General features: G+C 37.0%; 1 protein-coding gene across 2 annotated transcripts in view; it reads left to right on the top strand.

The window, feature by feature from the left end:
* Positions 1 to 1,743: 1,743 nt before the first annotated feature.
* The window catches only part of LOC106053745 (uncharacterized), a 38,499-nt gene continuing 24,525 nt past the window's right edge, over positions 1,744 to 15,717 (top strand). The window contains exon 1 of one of the 2 annotated variants that reach the window (XM_056032785.1): positions 1,744 to 2,050. The gene's annotated coding sequence lies outside the window, so the exon portion shown is untranslated. The remainder of the gene's footprint in view (positions 2,051 to 15,717) is intronic. The other variant, XM_013209351.2, reaches the window with a different exon arrangement.

The following is a 15,717-nucleotide window of genomic DNA, read 5'->3' as shown; positions in this document are numbered from 1 at the left end:
CATCTTTACTTAGTGCCCTAGTCATCTTTACTTAGTGCCCTAATCATCTTTACTTAGTGCCCTAGTCATCTTTACTTAGTGCCCTAATCATCTTTACTTAGTGCCCTAATCATCTTTACTTAGTGCCCTAGTCATCTTTACTTAGTGCCCTAATCATCTTTACTTAGCGCCTAATCCTCTTTACTTAGCGCCTAATCCTCTTTACTTAGCGCCTAATCATCTTTACTTAGTGCCCTAGTCATCTTTACTTAGTGCCCTAGTCATCTTTACTTAGTGCCCTAATCATCTTTACTTAGTGCCCTAGTCATCTTTACTTAGTGCCCTAATCATCTTTACTTAGTGTCCTAGTCATCTTTACTTAGTGCCCTAATCATCTTTACTTAGTGCCCTAGTCATCTTTACTTAGTGCCCTAATCATCTTTACTTAGTGCCCTAATCATCTTTACTAAGTGCCCTAATCATCTTTACTTAGTGCCCTAGTCATCTTTACTTAGTGCCCTAATCATCTTTACTTAGTGCCCTAATCATCTTTACTTAGTGCCCTAGTCATCTTTACTTAGTGCCCTAATCATCTTTACTTAGTGCCCTAATCATCTTTACTTAGTGCCCTAATCATCTTTACTTAGTGCCCTACATCGAATTTAATAAGGCCGTAGAGTTTTGTTTTGTTTTTCATGCCTGGAAAAAAAAAGGGCACCAGCGATGCATCAAACACATGAGCACTACAACTCTATGTATTCAAGTAGAGACCTTTAAAAAATGCTGACGTCAGAAGTAGTCACACCAGTACACGCGTTATGAGCACGAGTGAACCGATGACTGGCAAATCGTAAAACTAATTCTCAGAGCGTGTTTGTAAGTAATTTTAAATTAAGCTATATAAATATATAACGAATGACCTTTTACCAGTGTAATATAATGGAGTGCCAAAACGATCACTATGTATTATGTTGATGACTGGCAGGTTCAAAATCGTATGGAGTTACCTAGCCTTAAACATTTGAAATTGTGCACACTTGATTTATTTAAATTCGCTTTCAAACACACTTGTCGGTAGAGTAATATTAAATCTTTGAAAAATTGAAAAATTCTTCTTTAAAAACAAAATTACATTAACTTAGTTGTCTCCCGTGAATTACTTTACATTAGCCTGGTTGTCTCCCATGGAGCTTTGTGCGACTTATTTGACATTTGCTGTCCTCATTTTGTCATAGTGAATATTCGTGGAAGTGACTAGTGTGACGAACAGCTTTTTAGCCATTTACCTGTCCACAACAGGTAGACCTAGCTTGCAAATAAATACACATACATTTTTTTCACGGTCACGGATTAAATCTAGGTAGCCTGTGTAGCCTATATAGATCCAATTATTAAAATAATAAAAAAAAAAAAACAATGATTGAAAATTATGATTTTTTTAAAAACTATTTTCTTATTTAGATATAGATCTAGAGTCAACGGCTAATTTTTAAAATCGATTTGTAGAAATAGAATTACTTTTAGTTTCATTATCTCTCATCCCATTCTCTAACTGTTTGGTCTTTCTCTTGGTCGTCTGTGTGCAGACATCTTTGTATGACCATGACATTGAAGAAAGAAAGAGAAACATCGTTCTCCCTTGGTTGAAATAATGTAAAATACAAATACAAGCAATAGTAGCAGACGCCAACCGTGACGTGACCTTGGGGCTGGGGGGTGTGGGGAATAACAGATAAGAACTATACAGGCGTAGGAAGAGGACACAAGGGGGAAAACATGGGATAATGAAATAGTCCAACCCCCAGAAGGTAGAATGACGACTCAGTCTGCACGACACACCTGGTTCAAACGTTGACGGGTCGATTAGTCGTCTGCTCAGATCTCATGGAACAGTGCCGCACTGGTTTTTGTTGCTTTTTTTTTATTTGAAGGATATATTATAAACATTGATGCGAGAATTCTGGGAAGTCATTCTTGTGTCTCTTCGGGTTTCTTTGGATAAAATCGTCTCGATGTAAATGGACTTGGAGTTAACCCTAAACCTTTGAACTGAGTGGATTTCGAACGATTGGTATGTATCCTTGTCAGTATTTGTACAAATATAAATCTACATCTATGCTATTTATTACTATTATTATTATTTTATAATTATTATTATTTTGTTATCGATACAATTCGTCTTACAATTGTGCACAAAACACAACACTACAACAATAGTAAATGAACTATACAACCAAACAATGGTATGTATCCTCGTCAGTATTGTATTTTCAATGAGCCAATATAAATCTAGATCTACATCTATGCTATTTATTACTGTTATTGTTATTGTTATCGATACAATTCGTCTTACAATTGTGTATTACACACAAGAAAACGACCACATCGAAAGCAAATAAAAACATTACAAAGTTGTTTTTTTTTTGTTTGTTTTTTTAATTAAACAAAAACTTACCAAGGGACAAAAAACGAGTTCGTGTCAGTTTTTGTGATCAGTGTCTTGTAGCTTGTCTTCTTAGAGCGAAGGTCAAATGATATTATTATTATGTTAGAAAAGAACGAGTATTCATTCTCTGGCGAAGCCAGGGTCGAGTTTCGTTAAAGGGAAACAAAATTCATCGTAGTCCCTTTATCAGTTTTCACCGAGGAATTTTCTGGTGATGTGGCAGGTCTGCAGCAGTACCACCCTCTGACAGGCAACGAGGATGTTCATAGGAATGCTAAGGGCCTTGAAGTTATCTGTGAGGTTAACAATGGGGTATATTGTTGTTTTAGAGAACTTCCACAAACGCTTAATTTCCAAGCCTAGGTTCCTATATTTTCTTTGTTTTTCCAACTCAGTTTCTTCTTATTATTATTATCATTATAAAAAATGAACTAATAGTCATTATCATTACAAAAGTAATATAAATTTAAAGGTTAGTCATTGTGTTAGAAACAAAGTGTACACTAAACAATAGCACTATCAAACTAAAAAAAAAATCTCCTGCCTATTGGTCTGTTATGTGGCGCCATGAACTCGCTCGATCTTTAGAAATACGATAACAATACAACATAAATCTGTTTCAAAACTAAAATATATATCATAAATATTTAATCCGTGAGTATTAGTGTTTAGTAGGGACATTGAAATCTTAAAATTTTCATTAATAAAATAAATCTTGATCTTATGAAATGAGAAAATGATTAAACATAAATCTGATTCAAAAATAAAATATTTATTATAAATATTTAGTCCATTACCATTGTTAGTAAGTACATGAAAACAAAAATTAGAAAGCTCATTAAAAAAATCTACGGGACCTTTGTGAACAGAGGAATAAACATAAGTAAAAGATGTAGGATTGTTACTTTCTATGAATGATTAGCTTCAATGATTTGTGACTTCAAACATTTGCGACATGTGATACTGGTTTGAGATCTACTTGCTCGTTCCCTTAGGGATTGTTTGGTTGGACTGATACCACGCGACTCACAATGTGTTGCTGACATCGGGCTCCACTGACTGAATGAAAAATACTAGCAACGGGTGACCCGCACACAATGGTCTACGTTGACAAACTGACACACACACACACACGGCAGCACAGCGTGACCAAACTGAGGAAACTGATCCTGAAATTCTGAATAAGCAGCTTGTCGGGTCAGATAAGGTGGAGAGTAAAGTAGCCCCTTTTTTTCAGAGAGTGAAATATTCAACAATTACAATTTTTTTAAAGTCCAAAAGATCAATAATAATAACTCATAAAAACATACTTAACCAGATTAAAAAGGGGATTTGTGTTAACACAAACTCAGATGCGGCCAAGTTTCACCCATGGGCTATCTGTTTGTGAGCAATGCAAGTAAATAAGGAGGTTTCAATATTTTTCAGCACGAAAATCAGAAGCTAAGAAGTAAAAATTTAAAGAATCACAATCCTCCTCCCTTTATACAAATTGGAGACTTGCTAGTTTAAATCTCAGAAAGTAAAAAGTTATTGAAAATCCGACTTTCTGATATTTTGCAGCTTGCAAAGTTCGGGCGCAATCGTAACTTTGTATCTCCTAAAAGAGAATTGTTTTTTACAATGAAATAGTTCGTCATTCTTTTTATCAATATATAAACAACATTAAAAAATATGATTTATCTTAAAAAACAAAACAAAACAACAACAAAGAAACAAACAAAACAGAGACTATATTACATAAGGGAGACGATTACTTTTTATAATTTTATATGCTAGACATCCACCAAAATAAATGTATAAAAAAAGTATGCAAATCGTTTATTTTTATTTTTGTATAAAGAAATGGACATCATGTACAAATAGAAACATTAAAACAAGATTATAGGTATTGTCTAAACGTCTGTAACGTATTCTATCACCACTATTCCCACAACAGAGGAGGACATAATACCCTTAGACAGATCAGAGGAATATAAATGTAATGGTTCTATCCCCCCCCCCTCCACCTCTCTTAATACAAAGTAATGTTCAATTCAATGACATTGAATCCCACCAGACCCAAACTGAGACACATGTACTTCACAATCAGTCCATTGAATTATGTATAAACACATGTATTAAAAGTGCAGTGCTATAATAGCGACTTAAGCCGGCCCAAAACAACGTCGACAACACTTTCCCTACGCCCATGTTTATTTGCATGAAGATAGGATTGTGCTTGTGGATACCTTACTTCATAGCCTCCGATATTGGTTCGGAAACCTGTCTTTTTTACCTTGTTGATGTCTAAGAGCTGAGCCGAAGGCTCTTCGAGCTCTAAGTTTGAAAAAAAACCTGTTTGGACGCCAAACAGTAAAAAAAAAAAAAAACCTGTGTGAACACACAGTTCTGTTTGGGAGAGACCCTAGACAATGCCTATGTAAGGCATTGCTGTTGACCGATGCGTTCGGCCCCCCACACGTGGACTAGAGACACGGCCGAAGGCCGAGAATGCACCGGGGACTTCTGCCATTTTCCTTCAATGTACCAAGCTAACTGTGCGGGATCCGCCATTTATGTAACGGTCCCTTTGAGGAACAGCGCATGGATTGGTGACGTGTTTGTGGGGACTTTATTACAACCCCGCCCGTGCAATGAGTGGACTCTCGTCTACCCGTGGGCATCCCCACGGGAGTCCTGTGTTGCTACCCATTTAGCCTAGCCAATTCTTCAAATGGCCGTTTCCACGCGGGCGCCGCGATGAGGCAGGGCAACGTGGCCGCGGTCTTTTTTACCTGCCATGCTTACCAAACAGAGGACTCTTGTTGCCGTCCGTTGACTTGTTGCAGCAAACTGCTGGTAGACAACTAAACCGCTATAGGCGCATAATATCTTAACTTATACTATATTAAGAGGCCCGAATAAGACTCTGGCCCCAAAACCTTCCTATATAAAAAAAACTTTACAGAGAACTGTCTATATATGGGAACCGCTGCACAGTTTATCTCAGATCTAGGATGACTGATCTGAACCCTCCGACATGTCAACTGAGACTCAGATCTAGGATGACTGATCTGAACCCTCCGACATGTCAACTGAGACTCAGATCTAGGATGACTGATCTGAACCCTCCGACATGTCAACTGAGAACGAAGAAGAAGAAGAAAAATACAACTTGAAATAACCTGAATAGATATTTTGTGAACAGAACTAAATCTAACTTTTATTACAATATAGACAAAGTCAACTTGAGATGAAATCAATTATATAGTAGACTTTAATAATAATAATGTAAAATGGTATTTTAAACAAAATCGAACTCACTAAAAAACTCGTCTGTACAGTCTGGCATCCTGGACTTGTCTGGCGTATTCAAGTCAGTTCACAACAGTGCAGCTAATCTTGCATCATTCACACTGCATCGACACCAACTAATTGCTAGATTCTTCTCACGTCACCATAGAAACACACACACATATCCTCCAGAACACGAACACACTGCTGGAACACACATTCCATTTTTAATCTTGTTTTTTTTTCTTTGGAACTCTATCAATTAATATGTTATGGGGCTTTGCAGTGGCGTCACTAGGGCTTTGTAATGTCGGAAAGTGCGAGATTTAAAAAAAAGAGAAAGATATACTTTACTACTACATAGTTCGTCAATTGTGGTTCGATGATGACCACTTTTGTCATCCAGGAAGCTGATGGCTTTGCCTCTTTATGTGGCTGTTGAGACATGTTCGGCTGCACACTGGGCAGGTTATTCCAGCTGGAGCTAGTGTCATTGCCTTGCTTTTTTTTTTTCTCTGACGCTCTTCTTCTGCCAACGTTGTTCTCTTGTCTTCTGCAATTTGTGCGCCAGTTTTTACACCGCGACGCCATAATGCTCTGTCGTGTGATTTCGTCTCCAATATGGCAGGGTCAATGCCGAAGGCTTTCAGAGAAGCTTTGAGGATGTCACTGAAGCGGGGTTTTTTTGTCCAACTTGTGAGCGCTTCCCTTCCCTTAATTTTGTTTTTATATAGAATATATAGGAAAAACTAGCAAAACGAAAGGGAGATTATATATGAAAAACTAGCTAAACTAAAGGGAGATAAGCCTTATGTAGAGAATTAAGTAATAAGAATTACAAGATAGCCAGAGTCAAATACAATTATTAAATGTTAATGTAAAGACTAAATCTGGGTCCTTATGTTGATGTCAAAGTGTGTACATATTTTATTAAATTGTACAGAAATCTTTGTACAGATTTGATAATTAAGGTTATCTTAATCACCATTTTCACAAATCATTCCCCTTCTTCAAAAGTAATTTGACTTACAGACAATCATATTGACGAGGCTCTAGAAATTCACATTTATTAAAAAAACAAATGCTTATATTACAATGCAGTAGAAAGTTTAAATTTGGAACAAATACTCAGAGTCGATGACGATACATGAATCAAAACAAAATGTACTAACTAGTTAATTAATGTGTGCTAGTAATTTAATATAATTTGTTAATATAGTTTGTTGTTTTTTTTAAGGAAGTTAAACCTTGCGGTTTGAAAAATATGGTAGTGATTTTGCTGTTCTTCTTCTAAGGCATGGTTTGTTTTTTTGTGGTTTTGCTTGTTTCACAACTTCTGATATGAGCGTGCAAACATTTCATTGGTTCAGGCTCAAAAATCAAATCACGTGGAAATTGGGTGGACGAGAATTTCGAAATCAACTGAAAGATTTTTCTAGAAATTTGACAGCTTATTCTGAGCTTAATGTATATCTTTTTTTTTTTTTTTGGGGGGGGGGGGATAAGCTTCCTCATTAGTCACACAGATTTGACCGTTATAATATTTTTAAAATACTCCTCATCTTAAAGTGAAATTAGGCGGCTGCGTCTTTTTATTTTGAACATTCGTCTCGATGTTTTTGTATTCCCAAAGCGCTGAAAATAAAGAGACGCTCATGGGTAAGGTCTTATGTGGAATTCATCAACTGTGAATAGAACTGCAAATGGCGACATACACATGTAGGCCTATACTTGTTTATTAAGAGAGATTGCAAACTTTAGATAAGATTAGGTGTTTGTTTTTTTTTTGTTATTTATATTGATATAATTGCAGAAATCTCTCAAATCTTCACATATAGTAATCATATTCGCAAACTTGCATTACACACTCTCTCTCTCTCTCTGTCACACACACGCGGCCTTGTCCCTCAGACGACATTAAAATTTCTTTTGAAAAATGATCTCGCTAGTCTAAAATGATTTAAAATAGAACTTTGAGAAAGGACTGTTTTTTTTTTATTCAATTCACTTCACCAGCATCTTGTTAGTTTGCGAAAGGGATAATTTATTTGACCTAGAATCAAAGTAGGACAACATGGTCGAAACGGATTTCGCTAAAAAGGGGTCCTTCTGATGTCCATTCTAGTCTGTTGAACAGGGCCAGGTCAAACCTTAGATTACCATGTGTCACGCCCAACTGGTTACCGCCATTATTGTATGTCCCTCCCAACCTCACCCCGTTACAACAGGTCCACACAATTGTCTGTTGTCCACCAGTGAACAACCCAAGTCTTTTGACCTTTGACACACTGGTTTGTTGTTTTTATAGTCTTTTATAGTGAGTTTTTATAATCTTTTGCCATCTCTCTCTCTCTTCTAGTTCTTTGACCCCCCCCCCCCCTTTTTTTTTTATTAACTCCTTATTCCTCTTTCCGTTCTTATTTCTGGATATTGTTGCAGATATTTGTTTCAATATGTTGCCAAACTGTCAGATATTTCCAACTAGGCTCATTACTGTTACAAAGTACAAAATAAAGTTTAACATATTTCTTTATTCATAAGTAACTACATCAATCCTTGTGTTTATTTTATACAAGACGGAGTCGATTTTTTGCCCCCCCCCCCCAAAAAAAAAAAAAAAAAAAACTTTTCTACATTAACAGCAATCACACTCAGTCCCAGATACGGTCTAGTGATTTACAATTCAAAAGGAAACTACAATATAAGCCTCGTGTACCTGGAGGTAACCTTTTCTTGACACAAACAATAAGTCAAAATCCCTGCAGGGGCGTGGCTAACTTGACAGAAAAGGAAAGAAGAAGGTTTTCAGAAACTACATCTAGATGGCCTATTGTCATTTACAGTAGTGATGCTCGAAATGGCCTCGAAACTATTTTTGCAATATGTAAACATAAATACACATGACCCGTCTGCCATATACGTGTCGTGATGCTAATCGGACCCACGAAACTCTGCCCACTGTGTATAATGAAACCACACAGGTTCAGTTGGCCAGTGACCTTTTCGACCTCTCTCGAAAGCCTTGGTTGGCCTCCTTCAGTCGCACATCCACTACAATAAGATGACAGCTTGGGTATAAGCTACGGTCGTTCAGCCACATAGGTATACAATAGCATGACCAGCTCTGACAGTAGTAAACATTGAAATGATAAAAAAATAATGAGATGTGTTTTTCTCTGAGAAATATTTTATTGCATACGCTTTCCTTGTGTATTCTTTTTTTTTGTATGAGGAACAATAAACGTTTTGTGACAATTTATCCAAAGTATAATGAAGAATGTACATTAAAAAATTATCAACTGTATTGGCGGCAAGCTGTCTCAACAAAGATCTGTCACTTGCAATGTCTGTTGGAGGACATGTCCCGCAAACCTCATGCAACGATCTGTCACTAAGTGGTCGACTCCCAGTTCGGCATAGTATTTCTTTGTTTGAGACGCGATCTCTATAACTGACTCCTAAAATCCGTTAAAACCATTTTTGATGAGCCACATTTAGTCTTTTGTCAATTTCGCCAAATGAATTCCATGTCTCACGTGCATATGTTGCTGTTGAGATGACGATTGTGTTAAGAAGGTGTATTTTTGTCCAATAGCTTGGCTTATCCAAATAGGCCGCAGCCTTCGGAAAATGCTCCCTACCTTTCCTTTTCGGCACGCTACGCCATGGTAGGCATCCCAACGTTTGTTATTATGCTGCCTTATGTAAACTTGTCCAACATTTCAAACTCTGACTCTCCAAGTCTGACAAATTAAATATATACCAACTAAAGTACATTTCAAGCTCTGACTCTCCAATACTGACAAATTAAATATATACCAACTAAAGTACATTTCAAACTCTGACTCTCCAAGACTGACAAATTAAATATATACCAACTAAAGTACATTTCAAACTTTGACTCTCCAAGACTGACAAATTAAATATATACCAACTAAAGTACATTTCAAACTCTGACTCTCCAAGACTGACAAATTAAATATATACCAACTAAAGTACATTTCAAACTTTGACTCTCCAAGACTGACAAATTAAATATATACCAACTAAAGTACATTTCAAACTCTGACTCTCCAAGACTGACAAATTAAATATATACCAACTAAAGTACTACCGTTTTTATTTTTTTACAACACGTTAGAAGCGACAAAAAAAAAAAACAACAACAAAAAACAATTAAACAATTTTCGATGCTGAATGGCCGAAAAATCAAAAATTTCCAAAAGTCTTTGGCAACCCCTAAAATGCTCATTCTTTCCTCCCATAAATTTAATTCGAGGTGTGCTAAAATAATTTCTTCTACTTTTTTTTTTTTTACAAAGCATATATCAACTCACTCTGTCTGTCTGGTAAAAAGTGTGTACACGTTATTTCTTCCACACCCAATGTCGGATTTAAGCTGAAATTTCGCACAATTTTACCTGACTACACAAGAATCAATTAAAAAAAACAAAAAACAATTAGCTAATTAATTATTGATAATTATTTTTTTTGTTGGTATTTTGAACAAGGGAAAGAAATAGTACTTGAAAGATGTGGTGGTATAAGTTGAATTAGTTCCCTTGAGAAATCTTGAGACCAACGTGAACATTTTGTTATTCATTATAGTAAAAAAACGATCACGTCAACATTCACAAGATACCTCCGTCTTCCCCTTTCCCAACTGGTCCAGACAGATCCTAGCGCAGTGAGAAATCTAAAACCTAAACAAAACAATTGGTAAAAATATTTCTAATAGCAAATATTTATTATTGTTTGCTTTGATTATAAATGTAATTACATGACTGATCCAAACTAATTGATTCAATTTACGCTTGATTTATATAAGTTTTTTTGTTTTAAAACGTATCTTCTATATTTCCTTGTTTTATATTTAATTTGCATCTTCACACCCCCCCCCCGCACTTCTAACTCATTTTTGTTTATTTCACCGAACACAAGAAGCAAGGCACAAAATCAGAGAGTTCCCCCTCCACACACTTACACACCATAAGCACACCATACACTGAGCATGTCTTCACGCTAGCATATCTAAGAATGTCGAGCAGACATTCCCGTTGACCAGTGATATTATCTTGTACAAAAGATTTCCCGTTGACCAGTGATATTATCTTGTACAAAAGATTTCCCTTGACGGAAAAAGAATGTTTTTGTAGTTAGTTCATTCAAACTGGTCACAGGGCCGGCCTTAGATAAATGGAGGCCCTAGGCAAAGTGAATTTGGTAGCCCGAAATGAAATAGCAAGATAAAAGTAAACATCCAAAAATATCTTACTTACTTATATAAAATTAGTATATTCATAAAAAACAACAAGGGCCTTTTAGCATAAGAACAGTACATTAAAACATTTATCAATAAACCTTGAGTCATAGCAGAAACTTAGAGCTAGGCTAGTAAACGTGGAGCCCTAGTGCTCTGCTATATTTGAGATTTGATACAAGTTTAGCAATGTTTTTAGTTTGAGACCCCCCACCAATCGGAGGCCCTAGGCGGCTGCCTAGTTTGCCTATGCTTAAGGCCGACCCTGCTGGTCAAATAAAAGCTGTGTACATTCAATGATTGGCTTTCAAATTTGTATGTGAAATAGTTGCAACAGAAATAGAAACAAGCCTAGTTAAGACAGGACAAAACCCAATTCAGAGGCTTGCTAATGATAAAGAAATGTAATAAATCAGGCCTCCTGAGAGCTGTCACAGAACTGAGAACATTGTGGCAAGTGCGGACATGGGCGGAGACACATTACACCCACTTTGAGGAAACATAGGAAAATCAATTGCTAATAACAGGTTATTATAACCTCATTGTACTAGGTTAGTGATTATTGTTTGCTTTAATCGAGATTTGTTATAAATAGTTATAATCTCGTCACACAGTCTTAGAGATTTATCTGCTCAGTAGTTGGTACAGTGGTGTTCATAAAACAATTGGACTTGCTTGAGATGCAGGCCGCCCCCCAAGAACTATTTGCGACAACTGGGTACGTGTGGACTTAAGAATCGACCCTGTCATTATGTGTATGCATAGAAAATGAAATTTAGTAATTTTGATTTAATTTCTTTAATTTTGGTAATAATATCGCTTTTACTTGATTTGTACTATAATAGGGAATAACTACAAAGCAAATAAAACGACTTTTTGTTTCCAAAAGAAAGACCACATTCGCGTTCCCCTTGTCCTGGTGTAGTTTTTTTTTTTTTCTAAACTTTTTTTTTACCAGATAATTAAAAAAATGGATAAAATGTATCCTACCCAAAAATAAACTTGTCTAAGCATGTTACCGTTTCTAGCTAGAGTTACTTTTTTAAAGTTCTGCTTTGCCAAAGGTCAATTATTTTTCCTCTTCCGTGTCACCCCCTGGTGGGTGTCACCCGGTGCGGCCCACACCTCTTCCCACCACCACCCTAGTGACGCCAACGTCAAACACAGTATCACATTGTACTACATGCAGGGTACGACTTCCGGTCCTCTAAACCAACCCCAATATATCAGCTGGCAGAAATGTAGTTAAAAGTTAGACAAATGATAGGTTATAAATGCAATAATCACGCTTGCTGCCCCCAACCCCCAAGTGGATTCGTCAGTGATAAATCAGCTGGTAACCTAAACATATATATGAAGCATTTATTGCTCATAATCTTATCAACAGGTTTCTACATTTGTTCTCTCCCATGCAATGTTATCAGACACTTTTCATTTATGGTCTACACATTGTCCTTCAACACCAGCATCCTTAGGGGAACTTTTGTTTCTTCTTGAGATCTCTGCTGAACGGGAAGATGGCCGGATTTAAGGGAGGACAGGCGGGGCTACAGCCCAGGGGGGCTTCACAAGAAAGGGGCCCTCTTAATAGAGAAAAAATCCATATTTGGACGCTTTTTTAATATATTGTTACGAATCTCACTATCCAGGCTCTCTGCAAACTGCACCATACACCACCAACTTAAAGAACTTGACAAGTCAGGGCTCCAAAATAACGTAAAGGTTTAATGTCCATAAATAACAGCCAATACTGTACAATCGGCAACACGTACACTGTACAAATATCTCTCCGTATCAACCGTTCCGCCGTATCAACTCTTGCACTGGCCTCTCCTTCTCGTTCCGGGCTTGCACTGGGTTCAACAGTTCAGGACTGACTTCACACAATAGGCTCGTTGTGTCGGACTCGATCGCAGACCAAGATCAAGACGCCAGTCGTCTCAACTGTACTTGACAGTACTCCGCACTGAACCGTCGTAATGCTCCGTACAGAACCACACCGCTGAACTGTGCTGTAGTCGACCGGACTGTAGTGAACCGGGCTCTGAACCGCTGCCGTGAACCGTCTTGACTGCGACTCCTCCGCTCTTATATAGGGTCCCTACTGGCCTTCTCGAACCGGACAGAACGCCGCTCGACGTTTCTAGGTGGTCAGATGACTACAACTCTCGTGACGCTCCTGAGCTCTGTTCACGACGTCGATCCTTCCCGGACCGCCGTCGATCCTTCCCGAACCGCCGTGTTGACACTCGTCTCGGCTGACAGTCGTAACTCGTCACGGTTGACCGCTCGTCTAGCGCTGGCCTGGGGCGATTTGCGTCGGCTGACTACACAATCGCCACTACCCCCATTTGTGCCACCACCAGGTTTATAACAATATATTTTTTTTCGCAATTTTACCAACACTACTTTAAATCATACAGTTGGCAGCACTGTGATGGTTTAAAAAGTGTCCGCTTATAAAGTAGGCCTACTCGTATTCTCGTACTACTTGCGTAAACCCTAAAATTGACATTTTTTGTTTCTAAAATATATGCGTATTAAATATTTTTTAAACGAAAGAAAATGAAATATAATGTACAAGTCCTATCTTTCTCTTATAATATGGCATGTTTTTAGATAATATTTTATTATTAATAAAGCTTTAGTGTAGGGGCCTCCACAAAAAGTCTGCCCCGGAGCCTCCGCATACTTAAATCCGGCCCTGGAGCTATGCATGTATTAAACAAGATATGTGTGATACGACACGAGATACCATGCGTAATATCACGTGTGACTTCTGTGCTATAGAAAACGGGTCACAGAGAAATCCTAGGCTGAACGGGCACTGTGACCGACAGTCGCAAGGGGTTTGGGTATCATGTTCACCGACTGAACAAATCGCGCGCCCCATCGGTAGCAATAGCAAACATGGCGCCTCATCTTCATAGAGGATCTAATGGGCAGTCAGACACCAGTTGTAAATATAAGATAAAATAATTTTTAATGGTCCAATGAAATGGAAATTCAGTTGGATACAATTGACTACCTCAGCGTAACTACTGTAACAATAATATAGATGCAAATACATACATACACATACATCGTTTTATGAATTAGACTTCCATGTACTTCTCGGTGACGTCAGAAGACCTGGTAACAAACTTTGTCACATGTAAATTATGAGTGAGTCTGGTGTGAATGTACATTTTGGTTTCTTATAGTTATAATGTTTTTTGTTTGGTAATGCACAAATTGTAAGACAAATTTCCTTACGGATAATAAAGATTATTATTATTATTATTAACACTGTGACCGAAAGTGGAGACTGCAAACATTGCGATTTCTTAGGAAACAACTCCCCCCCCCCCTATCCTCAGACGCCCTTGTGTGGAGAACACCAGATGGTCTAAAGCAGGGGTGGCCAACCTATAACACATGCGCCAAAAATTGGCGCATTTCACAATTACAAGTGGCGCATTTCACACCGAGATAAAGCAAAAAAAAAAATGATAATAACCAATTTTGGGGGAAAAAAGTTACACCGGAATTTAATTTACTGGGCATTACGGGGAAAAAATGACCTAAATGATTATAAAACTAATCAGACCAAAAAAAAAACACAAAAAAACACGTTGGTTTAATGTAATTGTTTGCACTGTATTTGCTCATTTCCCATACCTATTATGTTCTTCTTTTTCTAGTCTTGGACATTTTTCATGTTACCTATTTAAGCTTTTCGTTATTAGAAAAAAAATATGACTATTTCAACATTTTTAAATACCTAAATGGTCTTAAGTCCCTCAAAAGGAAAAACCATATGGTCAGACATATTTGAGGAAGAAGTGTCATGTTTAGGAAATCATCAATTAAATAAAGTTAACTAAAGCACACTAAACCATCAATGAGCGGTAGATTACTTGAACTGTAATCTTGCTTTATACCTGTCAGATACTGATGCGAGCATGAATTGACATTTATGAAAATGATCAGAAACAGAGGTCAAGAAATTAGCTATTAAAATTTTAAAGATTCGTTAACAAAGACAGACTTAATAAGTACAAGTTTATTTTGTTTATTTGCTCTTAAATCCCCTGCTCAACTAATGTGTACAACAAACCAAAATATGTACAAAATACCTTACTGTGTTCAAGTACTAAAACTAGTAAAAATTTTAATTGGCGCATCTGACTCAGAGGTGAAAAATTCGCTCATGGAAACCAATGGTTGGCCACCCCTGGTCTAAAGCAACATGAATAGAACATGATATCAATTTAAGACCTTAGAACCGAATTGTACTGACAATGCTGACACAAAGCAAGTATTTTAGGCTCATTCTTTCTTTGAGGGAAATAGCATGTTAGGTAATAGGAATAAACCACAGGTTGTCTATCAAGAAGAATCGTTTTCCAATCCAGACTTGAGTTCCGACCTAAAAGCCCAGACAAGATATTGGGGCAGAGCTCAATGTGTCATGCTACTAACAGGAAGGACGCGATATGCAATAACAGTAGTTAAAAACAAACAAAAAAAAAAAAAAAAAAAAATAGAAAAAATATTTTTTAAATAAATGAAGCATATATGAGGGGAAACAAATCGCACACTGTTATACCTCTCAATACTACAAGATTTATCCCCCTTTTTAATATAACGCTAACATAATTAATTATCACAGATTAATTAAATAATTGGTTAATTTATTGATTGATTCACGTGTTGTCATCGATAATGAATAAATGTGCAAAGTTTCAACTTGATCCGAGAATGGGAATTGGGA

The sequence above is a fragment of the Biomphalaria glabrata genome, chromosome 1 (assembly GCF_947242115.1).
Source record: "Biomphalaria glabrata chromosome 1, xgBioGlab47.1, whole genome shotgun sequence".
Taxonomy (NCBI): domain Eukaryota; kingdom Metazoa; phylum Mollusca; class Gastropoda; family Planorbidae; genus Biomphalaria; species Biomphalaria glabrata.
The sequence above is the reverse complement of the archived record's forward strand: the minus strand, read 5'-3'. Positions and strand labels throughout refer to the sequence as shown.